Raw genomic sequence first — 13,570 nt, forward strand, 5'->3', positions numbered from 1 at the left:
GTATCACAAAGAAGGAGACATTAGTCACTTTACGTAATAAAATTGACTCATAAGCTTAGTCAGATAAATAAAGTAACTATTGGCGGATTTAGACAAGTGGATAATCAATTAGGCGATTAATGACACAATTGTATTTAGTGATTTAAAGATGAGGCCAGCATTTTAGTGCAAAGATTACCATTAGGGAACTTGGATTCGAATCAGAGTTCGGGAAATGTTTTTTTACAGTACAAATTAATTTCTGAAGTTATTCGCGAAGCAATACCTTTGGCTCATCGGAGCCAATACATTCTAATACTGTACGGAGCTCCTGCTCCGTACAATATGGCCCCTTTCACACGAGCGAGTTGTCCACGCGGGTGCAATGCGTGATGTGAACGCATAGCACCCGCACTGAATCCTGACCCATTCATTTCAATAGGTCTGTGTACATGAGCATTTTTTTTTTTTTCACGCATCAGTTCTGCGTTGCAGGAAAAAAATGCAGCATGTTATATATTCCTGCGTTTTTCACGCAGCCCTGGCCCCATAGAAATGAATAGGGCTTCAGTGAAAAACGCATTGCATCCGCAAGCAAGTGCAGATGCGATGCGTTTTTCACTGATGGATGCTTAGAGATGTTGTTTGTAAACCTTCCGTTTTTTATCACGAGTGTGAACAATGCATCAAAACGCATTGCACCCGCGCGGGAAAAACTGAACTCAATCGCAGACAAAACTGACTGCACTTGCTTGCAAAATGGTGCGAGTTTCCCTGAACGCCTCCGGACCTAATCCGTCACGCTCGTATGAAAGAGGCCTATTGGAACGAAGTTTTATGCAAATCAACTTCGGATGTTTTGATCCAAAAGCGATTCGCTCATACTTAATTATCATGTACAAATTCATTCCCATGTGATCGTTTACTCACATAATCGAGGATCATTCACTGTATTTACACATCAGTCATTTCCATAAAACACGCCTGTTTTTACATCCCTGAAAGATCACATGATGCACCCTTCCATTACCACAATTCAATACCCACAAAAGCTAATTTCTCATTGTTTACACGATTGTTGTCTGACATGATTTTTTAGAGTTGAAATTGTACGGATTATCTCCTTGTCTGAATATCTCCAGAGAAAGGTAGTTTTTCCCTGTAACCAGTTTATCTGTCGTTCCATTGCATCCAAAAAAAAAAAAAAAAACTGAAGAACCATTGTAGATAGTTTAGCACCCTACCATTTGTGTTCCCAGTGGCCATGCAGAACTATGGTACTGATTCATCAAGACCGGAGTCTCTTGTGTCAGTCTTGATGGGGCCTGTGCAGCCAGAGGAGGCATGTGTACATAAGGAGGCCTCGTCATAAATGACATGCCTCCTCTAGCAGTCCATGTGCCAGAATGAAATCTATGGCAGTTCGTAGCTGCTGCAGATATCATTCATTATTTGCCCCAGTTTCTGGTGTAAACAATGATGAATGAGCTAGGGCCGATGGCCACGCTCTATATATGTAAAATTGGCGTAAAACTCAAATTGTGACTAGAAAATCCAACAAATCTGCAACTTTTTAAGACAAAAAAACTGCATGGGGGAATAATACATTTTCCCCTATGTGTCTCCTGCAGACTATAAACAAGCATTGTATGATCAAATGGCCAACTGCCTGCCATAAACTGTCAAATTACTGAATGTTTAGATCAGGCATCCTCAAACTGCGGCCCTCCAGCTGTTGCAAAACTACAACTCCCAGCATGCCCGAACAGCCTACAGGTATCAGCCTACAGCAGGGCATTATGGGAGTTGTAGTTTTACAACAGCTGGAGGGTCGCAGGTTGAGGATGCCTGGTTTAGATGCATTTAGTATATCATATATGCAGTACAAGGCCTCATGCACAGGACTGTATTTTTCATCCAAGTGCTATCCAGATTTTTTGCTATCCATTCATTTCTATGGAGCCATTTTTTGCAGATTGGTGTGGCCATTCAACAAATGATAGAACATGTCTTATTCCTGTCCATATAAGAATAGTCCTTTCTGTCTCTGTCACTCCTGTTGCTGGTTTCCTGAACCCACAAGACATTTCTTAACTGTGAAGCTGTCCCCAGACACTGTCGGTACAATGGCACTGTAATATATAGTATTAATTAGTGGTATAATTTCTCTTCTGTTAGTGTAGCTGGTTAGATGCAAGAAGTGCTTTTTTGGAGGTGACTACGTGTCCCAGCTTGCCCTAATTATGCTATGTTGAAAGGGGTGGTGTCAGAAGCTTGCTATCCCTTTCTGCCCTAGAGCTGATCCTCCACCAGCACAAGGCAAGGAATGTGGTTTAACTGGCTCAGAGGGGGAGTTCTCTGGAGGGTCAAGTGATATTCCCTGCATATGAGAATCATCGTATTGCAAGAAATGTTCTACCATGCACAGGTCTGAATGTCAGCTTTTTAATCCAGTAGTTGGTATTTTTGAATTGTAGATATAAATTGCCCACGTGTGTAAATGGCTTGCCCGTTAGTCGGATAAATCACTACATTCACATCAATAACTGTGTAGTATGTAGAGAGTAAACTACCTTACTGCTGCTTGTGACCTTTCTGGGTCATCTTAAGTGGACTGCTATATGACTGCTGCGGGTTTAGGAAAGTCATTTATGCAGGCGGGTATGGTGTCAGATGCACACATGTCTACAGACTCAATGGTAGATAAACAGCAGCTGCTAGAGAAATGTGATTCACCAAGGTAAGGGCGGCTTATACAGAAAGTAAATGAGTGTAGACTTAAGGGCCCTTTACACAGGCCAAGAATCCCACTGATAGTAGCTAACAAGTGTTCATATAGCGCTTTTTAGCGATTATCTGGTGGTGTAAATGTACCGTGAAACACTCGTCCATCAGGTAATAGATCATTTGGGTGGTCACTAAAATTATTTTTTGCCAGCAGCAGATTGTGCATTGTAAACAGCATCTGCTGCCAGCAAACAACTAGTCAGTATGTGGACGAGCGATGGCATTAGTGATAGCTTCTCCCCATACTGTGGAGGGGATCGCTGCATGTAAATGCAGCAGTCTCCTCCACCTGTGGTGGAGCAGGCGATTGTCGGGAAGGAATGCTTCATTCCCGAAAGTCTGCTGCTGTATTGTCCCGTGTAAAGGGACCTTAAATTGTTGCTGTGCCAGAGGCAGTCCCATCTCTGGGCCATTGACAACCAATTGGGGTTCACCTTCTGCCCTTTATACATCATGGTCAGCTTATATGCCAAATGTCTTATGAAAACTGCTAAATTATTAGATAGCCTTTTTAAGGGTTGGTTCACAAGGAGTATTTCTGTAATAGGTTTCAGCTCTACTTCCCGTCATTTTCAATGGGAGACTGCACTGCAGTCCATGCGGCCAAGAGTTTTTTCCGTGCAGCTTTCAGGACCCGCCAATTCTTGGTGGGGTTACCACATGGACGCCTTGCAAAGCTGCAGAGAGAGCCTGCTCCATTCAATGAAGCTAAATCTAGAGAAGGTCGCATGAAAACCAACAGCAGAAACTGCAGCTCAGTGGTTTCTGCCGTGGGATACACACTTAGGCCTCTTTCACACTACAGTATTTTGCGTTCAGTATACTGGACGTTTTTTGAGTTCAGTATACGGAACAGATACTGAACCATTCATTTCAATGGTTCAGCAAAAAATACTGAAGTGTCTCCGTGTGCATTCCGCTTCAGTATTTCAGTATTTCCGTGCCGTGGAAAGATAGAACATGTCCTATGTTTCTCCGCAAATCACGGTCCGTGGCTCCATTAAAGTCAATGGGTCCGCAAAAAAACGGAATGCATACGGAAGGCATCCGTATGTAATCTGTATGTCATCCGTTTTTTGCGGATCCGTCATTAACAAATGCTAGGCCCAGCCCACTGTGGCCATGTGTTTCTTGTTGCCAAACTTTGGCTGAGCACAAATACAGGTGGCTTCCGTTTTTGATCCGTGAAAAACGGACCGTATACGGGAACCATACGGAAACCATACTGAAAGGTTTTTGCGGACATACTGAACGGAAACGGAGACACAACGGAACCCAAAAACGGGACAACGGATCCGTGAAAAACGGAACGCAAAACACTGAAATGGAATGTGTATAGCGTTGTTATCAGTGAATAGATCCCTTTTATTAAGCTGGCCATACAGGGACTTCATTCAGAGAGGTGTTTTCTGAACAACTACTCATTCATGGCTAGTCTGTGAAGGTTGTAGCCTTGGACGACAATGCCATCATTTAAAACAAATCACTGATCGATTTCTGCCATGATCTGTGGCCTAGTCTGGGCCATGGAAGGGATGCTGATCTGTAGTTTGGCAAGAACAACTTTTCAACTAAACATGTCCAGTGAATGATAATTCACTCCCTTGTTGTTGATTACATCTGATACGAAGACCTAAAAATCATTGTAGGTTGGTAGCAAACATCCGCTTGTGTCTTGCAATAGAAACATATGAGGGGGGGGGGGGGGGGGTGAAGAATTGTATGATAAACATAATTATTATTACACATAAATACACAAAATGGTGAACAACTAGCTATATTGTTGATTGGTGCTCGTTATGGGCAATTTATTTGAATGTGTAAATGGATCCTTATACTACTCTTCTTCTGTAGCTTACTTTCAATAATGACACAAGATAGTGGGTTGTCCTAGTTATATAACACATTGCATTAACTTTACAAAAAAAAGAAAAAAATACACATTTAAAAAGAAAATTAATATCCAGGTTACCAAGCCAGAAAAGATTATAAAATAATTGTATGTAATCACTAGACTTTGCTTCCTAGTCAGGCAGCAGACTGCTCTGTTTTCTCCCAGGTGGCTTTGGACGTACAGTAAGTACTCAGGAAGCAAGGAACTTTCAAGATAATGATATAGCCACACGGAAATGAGTATAATAATATAGTCACAGGCGTTATTTGTGCACTCATGCAGGTGACATATACAACATGCTGTGATCATTTGTAATTTTTTGTCCCTCCAAATTACTCAGTGTCTGGTTTAATTAGCATAGTCCAGTGATTTAGTAAAGGACAGGTAAAAGTGGCAGAATTCAGAAAAAGTGTCCAGCAAACCTTCTGTGTAGTAATACTGAAGCCCCTTTCTAGTAACTGCAATGTTGACTGACCAAGGGAGACATCTTGTGTGTGACACTTAATGTCCCTTCAATGTCTCGTGGACATACAATCCAGCTGCCCCCTGTGCCCTAAAACATGTGACTAAGATGAAAATAGCGTCAAAACATTCCATGGAGCATACCGCCTCTCACGTTACCTGGAATCCAGCAATGACACAGTGAGCTCTTACACAATCCACTCCACTTAACCCCTTTCATCTCCCCCCTGCCCATTATAAATAAAGCTCATGGTCACAAAACTTTCCTAATCACAATTTGGAAGGGAGTCGTCCTGCCAGAGTGAGAACTTAGTTGTCCGTGGAGTGGCCAGTTTGGCTTCTATAGTCTTAGGTATTCTGTCTAGTGTTGTGGTGAGATCCAGTCTTGCAACGCGTTGCATACACTTTGTGCAAAAAAAATAAATCGACTTTGCACTGAGATTTCTTCACGGTATAGTGTGCGTTATTCCATTGAGCATTGGGACAACATGTCTTCAGTTGTGTGAAACAAGTTGAGATAGATAAGGAGGGGTCCAAGTGAAGACTAAATGTAAGGTTAAACTTGTGCTAAATATACTGGAGCAGATTTACGAACACTGTCTAGAAATTAGTTTCGTGTCCGTTCCTTTATTTATTTTTTATTTTATTGATTTTTTCCGGCCCACATGCGGAACCATTCATTTCAATGGGTCTGCAAAAAAAGCTGAAATGACTCCATGTGCATTCCGTTTCCATATGTCCTCATGGCTGGTCAGCAAAAAAATATAGAGCATGTCCTATTCTTGTCTGCTTTGTGAGCAGACTTATCATAGTGGTTGTGATGGTTGATACATCTGTCACATCTTAAAACTGTCTAGTTTAGGTGTACACCACCTATAAGGTGGCTTAGTGTTACTGCAAGACTGCGCCAAAATATTGGCACACAGAGGTGCCCTTAAGCCACATCCCCTTTCTGCTAAGTCCCTCCCCCTTGTCAGAGGAGGTGTAAATGGCTGGAAGTGTGTAAAATACTTATACTGTAGGCAGACTGTGCCTAGTAAATCTGCTCCAGTGTGTTTCCTTTCTCTCTTCTACCATTGAAAACTGATATACATGTTTCCATGACTGAGGCACATATGGAGGTTGGAACCAAGCACTAAGGGAGAAATTTACCATCCCATGCTCCTCTTTTTTGGCAACAAAAAGCCACAGACCTTGTGTTTGTGACTCTTTAAACGTCACTTGCGACACATTTTGTTGCAATTGGTGTTTCTGTGCCGCTCTTGTCACTTTCTGAAAAGGAGGACTTGTGGGGGTGGGTGGGTCCAGCAGATACTCCATATTTACCTTCATTTATGCCTGTTTTCTGGAGCTAAAAAAGACATAAATCCACACCAGCTCCAAGCTGTCATAGATTTCATTTCTACGTATGTACGTATTTGCTTATTGATTCCTGTATGCCTGGTATCATACCAGGCATACAGGAATCAATATGCAAATTATATATAAAGTTGGTAGAAAACAGCATAAAAAGTGTTACCATCCAGCTCTCAAGACCAAATATAGCCTCTAACGAGAAAATAGTCATCCTTTCCAGCAATCTCTCAGCCACACTCCATTCCAAAGGACAGTCCATATTTCAAGTACATATTTCGAGGGTATTTATCAAAGACTGGCTGGTCCTTGAAATATCCCACGCCAGAGGAGGCAACTAATTAATGACGAAGCGCAGGTCTCATCATATATTAGCTGCATCCTCCAGTCTTTGTCATATATGATCTCTTTATGTTGGTGCCACATAATTGTAAAAGGAATTTCTTCATGCCTGTATACTAAAAAGAAGAATATAGCTGGTCCTGAGATTGGCAAAATTTCTACAAGTGTGTGAACTCATGGCACGCTGTTTCTAAATGAAACTTGATGTTCCAGCCTTGGGGCATTTGGCATAATGGGTGTATATACTGTACTACAGCATTAGGATACTCTATTTTGGAACAGCCTGTTCTTTGTGGGTTTTTTTTTTGTTTTTTTTGTGCCAGCCATTTAGGCTCAGTAGTTCTCAAATATACCACTTAGACAGTGAAAATTGCAAAGTCATAGGTACGGATTTTTAATAACCATTCCAAGCTTTATGAACCTTTGTCGCTATTGTAAATTAGACATGTCATAAAATCAGTAGAGACTAGCCAAACATTTCAAATAGCATATACGTCTACAAAGATGGACAGTTTCATGGAAACACTGGCCTGGACATTTTTCCGAATAATGGGGGAGATTTGCTAAGCTAAGTATGCCACAGTTCTGTAGATGCCTTTCATGGCATTTGTGTTTTACCACATTGCACTGCATCTGTGTAATAGACACATTTTCTGCCTCACTCCATGAGAGGGCGTGGCTTAAAGGTAAATGGGTGAGGCTTAAAGGAGTCGTCACTTCATCAAATAGTATGTATTATGTAGAGAAAGTTAATACAAGGCACTTACTAATGTATTGTGATTGTCCATATAGCCTCCTTTGCTGGCTGGATTAATTTTTCCATCACATTATATGACAGATCCGCACCAAACGCAAGTGTGAAAGTAGCCTAAACTGCCTGCTCAACCCTTTATTGATATGTCATGATACATTCAGATGGTGGCTTCCCTGCCCAGTCTTGTCCCTGTACTGCTCGAGTCATTCTCTGTTTATGTTACCCTTTAAAGGGGTTCTGCACTTTGTTTTAACTGATGATCTATCCTCTGGATAGATCATCAGCTTCTGATCGGCGGGGGTCCGACACCCGGGACCCCCGCCGATCAGCTGTTTGAGAAGGCAGCGGCGCTCCAGCAGCGCCACGGCCTTCTCACTGTTTACCGCTGGCACAGTGACGTCACAACTAGTATCGACTAGCGTGGGCGGGGCTAATATCTGTTCACTTGAATGGAGCTTAGCCCCGCCCACGCTAGTTGATACTAGTTGTGACGTCACTGGGCCTGCAGTAAACAGTGAGAAGGCCGCGGTGCTGCTGGAGCGCCGCTGCCTTCTCAAACAGCTGATCGGCGGGGGTCCCGGGTGTCGGACCCCCGCCGATCAGAAGCTGATGATCTATCCAGAGGATAGATCATCAGTTAAAACAAAGTGCAGAACCCCTTTAAGGTAAATTTTGCCCCTTATTTAGGATTGGGGTGAGACACTTGCCAATGAATGACTGCCAAGTGTGGTAATCTGAAGTGCTTCTCATTTAGTATGCAAAATGTATACCCATTTTTCATTTGTTTATTAGGAATTCATTTACTGTTCTTTGGGATGCAGTTTTTGATTTATTTATTTTTGATTCCCATATTATGTGCAGCCACATTAAATATCAAGAAATTACACAAATGGTAGTTTCTCAAATAATAAAATATTCCATTGAGAGAAGCGTGCTCCTAATAATTTACTAGGCATAATCTGTAATGATCATCTACTGCTGCTATTCAGAATATAATCAGAATCTCAATGACTATTTTGCATGTTGCTCAGTCTCAGTTCTGAAAGGAATAACCAATAAAAAATGTCACTGTAACGTCAGAATATATGTCATGCATGGAACTGTGGTTTGACCGTTGACCATTAAAATTTCCAAGAATGTGGGATATAGAGGGGATTTCTAATCTGAGAAATATTTTCCTTCTATTACTTGGGGGGGAAGGGGGGGGGGGGTATGGCAGCAATTTATCAGCTGCAGATGTTGCAGACATGTACTCCAAGCAGATCCCCTCCTCTCATTCTCTGTAATCGGAGAGGTATATGTGGCATTATTCATGGATAAACCAGCTCTGCTAGATCACAGCCTCCCCTACATGTCTCTGCATGGCCTCCCTGCATTCCTGTACCTCAAAGCTTCTCGGTTCTCAGGACACAACAATCTTGCTTTGTTTCTAAACCCAGTCTTCTCTCTTTTTTTTCTTTTCTTTTTTTTACATTTTATTTATTTATAAACTCCTATATATTTTTTTATTTATTTGATCTAGAGTTTCAGCAAAACACATTTTCCCTTTCCCCACTTTCATACCCCCAGTTCTGCCTATGCATGTCTCTAGCTCCTCCTTGGTAAAGTCTGCTCAGAAATCAGATTATCTAGAGCGTCCTAGTTTAGAACCCACACCGTGTCATTCTTCTGTTATTGCTCCTGAAAATGTAAGAATAATTTGGCTTGTTACCACCCACCTTCTCAATGTTTTTTTATTTCCTAAATTATGTAACTCAATGCAGAAATCTAATAAAAGTTGCTCCAGAATATTTACTAAAACAAATGACTTCAATTCAACAGCCCAATCCTTCTCTCTCCTGCCATCTGCCCTCAGTCAAGCGTCAGGAAGCCTCCATACACAATAAAGGGTCAGCTAGTCCCACCAAAATCATAAAGTTTGGAAAACACTAAAGAGGTTATCCAATTCAAAAAATTCCCCCCACAATGGCCGGGCCCCTCCTATAGATCATACATACTTACTCCGCTCCCCAGTACCTGTGTCATTCCGGATCCCTGCAGGCCACTGCTGCATCTCACTGTCGCGTGAAGGGGGGTAAGTATGATCTATAGGAGGGGCCCGGGCATTGTTAGAATTATATAACCCCTTTAATCTAATGAGTATGGCCAGCTTTAGTGATGTCTTCCGGTCTCCCAGGTGTTATACCTGGAGTAAAATGTATTTCTCACTATTGTCTATGTAGTGATGCAATGACAAGAATTGTCCTTCAAAAATAAATTGCTTCTGTAACCGACATCCTATATTAAGGCCCATTTACATTACCCAAAGGAGCATACGATTGTTGGGAAGAAAGCATTCCTTCCCCACAATTGCTTGCTTGTCAGTGGAGGACATGCAGCGATCTTCTCCACAGTATAGGATGGAGCGATCACTTATTGTTTTTCCAGCAGCAGAGCGTGTTTACACAGGATCTGATGGCAAGCGATGATTTAGGTGACAGCATTTCAATTGTTCATTGGATATTTAGCAGCACTTTTTACACTAGCAGATTCATAGGGATGCTCATTAGCAGTCTAAAACTAGGCAATGTAAAGGGACCTTTAGGCATTTTTTGTTTTGGATTTGTACTGGTGACAGGCTTGGGCTCATCAGACATTTTAGTTCATTAGCACTGGGATGGTGATGGCTAGAATAGAATAGACCCAGTCCGGCTTTATACAGTGTTCCCTAAAGTTACAATATTAATTGGTTCCAGGATGACCATTGTATGTTGAAACCATTGTAACTTGAGTAATCGCTTCCAAAGCCCCAAAATGTCATCTAAGATAAGAGAAAATGAAGATTTAAGAACAATAAGCAGATAACTAAGACAAATAAAACAAGTCCTTACATATAACAGTCAGGAATAGCTGATAACTAGCAAACTAATACAGCTATTTTACCAGAGAAGAGTCCTTCATCGGTTGGATCTGAGTCTAAGACCTTGTATGTTGAGTCTAGTATCAACTTGAAAAGACCATTGTATGTTAAAATATTGTATCCTGAGGCCATTGTATCTTGAGGGACCACTGCATAGAGTTTCAGTGTCTAGTTAATTTATGGCGTATGGCCTATCATTTGTGGCCAAGTCATGGGAGAGGGACTATCTTCAATTCTTTGTATAATATTTACACAGGGAGGTTTGTTTATTGTCACATGGCTTTTATGAATATCCACATTTTTAAAGGTCCTCACCCGCCCTGTCTGTCTCTATAGAGTCTGTTTTTTTATGATTCCTAGTTTTATCATGGGGCAAAATATATTTTTGGGACTTTAATGAGTTTTTTTTTTTTTCTGTCCTATAGACTGAAGTCCTCATGCAAACAACCGTGCAGACAGAGCCAGCAAGGTCTTGTAGAAGGTAACAGACTCCAAATATCAAGGTAATTCATACACTGCATTCACTGTACCGATATGTGATATTATGAAAACTCTTCATAGTTTATGGGTTATCCTTTAAAACAGTTGCACATGACAATCAGTTTGCTTCTTCCACTTTACTAAGGTCCCCTGAGTAAATCTTATTGTCATAGACAACTGCTCTACTTTTCCCTTGAACCAGTTTTGACTCCACAAGAAGAAAAAAGCAACTGTACAAAAATAGGTTTCATTTGTAAACTGCAGTGGTTTATTGCAAGCTGCATGCTGTATCCTTAAAGGTGTTGTACAGGGTTTTATATCCCCAGGATAGGTCTTCAATATCTGATCGGAGGGGGTCCAACACCCCCGCCAATTAGCTGTTTGAAGAGAAGGAGCGCTGCTTCCTGTTTATTAGGGTCCATTCACACGACCGTATGAATAAGTCTGCATCCATTCCGCAATTTTGTGCAGACCCATTCATTTCAACGGGGCCGCAAAAGATGCGGACTGTATACAGTGTGCTGTCCCTGTCCATTGTTGCAAAAACATAGAGCATGTCCTATTCTTGTCCGCAATGGCAGACAAGATTAGACATTTTCCATATCGCCGGCCATGTGCAGTCAGCAAAATGCGGAACGCCCACGGCCAGTATCCATGTTTTGCGGATCCGCAATTTGCAGAGCGCAAAACACATAGTCGTGTGAATGTAGCCTTACACTGTCCATTGTCTCGAAGTGCAGTGTAATTGCAAGTACTCTCTCCATTCACTTGAATGGAGTGAGTACTTGTAATTACATTGCGCCGCTGCTGCAGTGGAAAAGACACATCGTGTAATGAAGAGGAAGAAGTGCTCACATGGAGTGCTGCCTCCTCTTCAAACAGCTGATTATCCCCGCTGATCAGATATTGATGATCTATCCTGAGGAAAGGTCATTAAAGGGGTTGTCCAAGTTATATTCATTGATGACCTATCCTCAGGCTTGTTCCTATATACTTGTATAGGAGCGATCCGTCCCATTGAAATAAATTGGACGGCTTGGGAGTAATTACACCTGCTCACCGCTGCAGATGCGACAGCGAGCAGGTAAACAATGAAGAGGAGGCAGCGCTGGCACACTGAGGATAGGTCATCAATAAAAATTACTTGGAAAATTAATAAAACCTCTGCCCAGCCCCTTTACGTCATTTTAGAAAGAAAATCTGCTGTTCTTCAGAAATTACTTTCATTATTAACGTGTAACTGTCAATCAAACTAATAATATATATTATATAGTATAGTATATAATAACTGCCGGGAAATGCACGAGTGTGGGCAGTCAGCTCTCGCTATTGCAGTAAGTACAGAGACAGGAAGAAGCTGTTCTACATATATGTAAGGGACACTTCAGAGCCATTTTTTATACAAATGTATAAATTAATTTAATAAAATATTAGAAAAGCTGTCCTTGTCACTTCCCCTACACATTAATTACTAAAATAAAAAATTAAATGACTGACTTTAAATCTTTATTAGGCGTTATTGGTACACTTTTCTTGCTACGCCCTGAGGACTGGTATTCCAGTAGAAAACATTTCTTACCTATCCAGAGGATGGGTAAAAGATTTGTGAGGGTCTAGCCCAGGCATCCTCAAACTGCGGCCCTCCAGCTGTTGCAAAACTACAACTCCCAGCATGCCCGAACAGCCTACAGGTATCAGCCTACAGCAGGGCATTGTGGGAGTTGTAGTTTTACAACAGCTGGAGGGCCGCAGTTTGAGGATGCCTGGTCTAGCCAAACAAAACATCAATTTCAGATCTAATCCGTACCGTTATGTCAAAAGCTTCTCACCCAGCCAACCAGTCCCCTGCTCTGTACTGACAAGGTGTCACGGTGGGGAGTGGGGGGAAACCCCCCACTGTATAATGGGAACTGTAACTAGGCCAGACAACAATGAAGGGAGCAGGCCACAACCTACAGCCGCCCTAATCCTGACCCTGATCTTCTGACCGCATGAGCAAACCCTTAAGTTGGGAGGGCTCATGCACTGGAACCTGGATCCTGCTGACACTGACGGTCCCTGGCATAGGGGTCAGGAATAGGAGACAACCGATTCCTCAGGGACTCAGATGAACCGGAGTCTCCAGCTCCCTAGTAACAGGTAGAAGGAAAAAGACCATATGCAGCAACTGGATCGGCAGGTAAGAACACCGGAAAACTAACTTACCTGCCGCTGCCACCACGACTGGAATCTGTGCATACGAACCGGAGCCCACACAAATAGGACACTGTACAAACAACACCACACACAGGAATCCAGCATACCTGATACTGCCTGGGCCCCATACAGCAAGGTGCACGGCAGCCCTAGGCATCACTGCATCCAGACATATGGTTAACCCCTCCGGGAAACCAGCCCCCTTTCGGAGGTAGCAACATACAGGGTAACGTATAGCATACATGTAGGGACCAACACCAACAACAGCCCAGACATGTAACAATCAACAAAACGCTACACACACCTAGAACATAAACCCACACCACACATACAACAAGTGAGGGTAAAGGTACAAGGAGGGTACAAAAGGGAGGACAATTTATGTTCCATAAGGTGGTCCTCAAGGACTGGGCTGGAACACCCA

At 42.2% G+C, this 13,570-nt stretch overlaps 1 protein-coding gene across 3 annotated transcripts in view; it reads left to right on the forward strand.

Moving 5' to 3' along the window:
* AHNAK (AHNAK nucleoprotein) overlaps positions 1 to 13,570 on the forward strand; it is a 79,449-nt gene that overhangs the window by 17,351 nt on the left and 48,528 nt on the right. For all 3 annotated transcript variants that reach the window (XM_040410592.1, XM_040410594.1, XM_040410593.1), the window contains exon 2: positions 10,896 to 10,973. The gene's annotated coding sequence lies outside the window, so the exon portion shown is untranslated. The remainder of the gene's footprint in view (positions 1 to 10,895; positions 10,974 to 13,570) is intronic.

This window comes from Bufo bufo, chromosome 10 (genome assembly GCF_905171765.1).
Source record: "Bufo bufo chromosome 10, aBufBuf1.1, whole genome shotgun sequence".
In the NCBI taxonomy this organism is placed as follows: domain Eukaryota; kingdom Metazoa; phylum Chordata; class Amphibia; order Anura; family Bufonidae; genus Bufo; species Bufo bufo.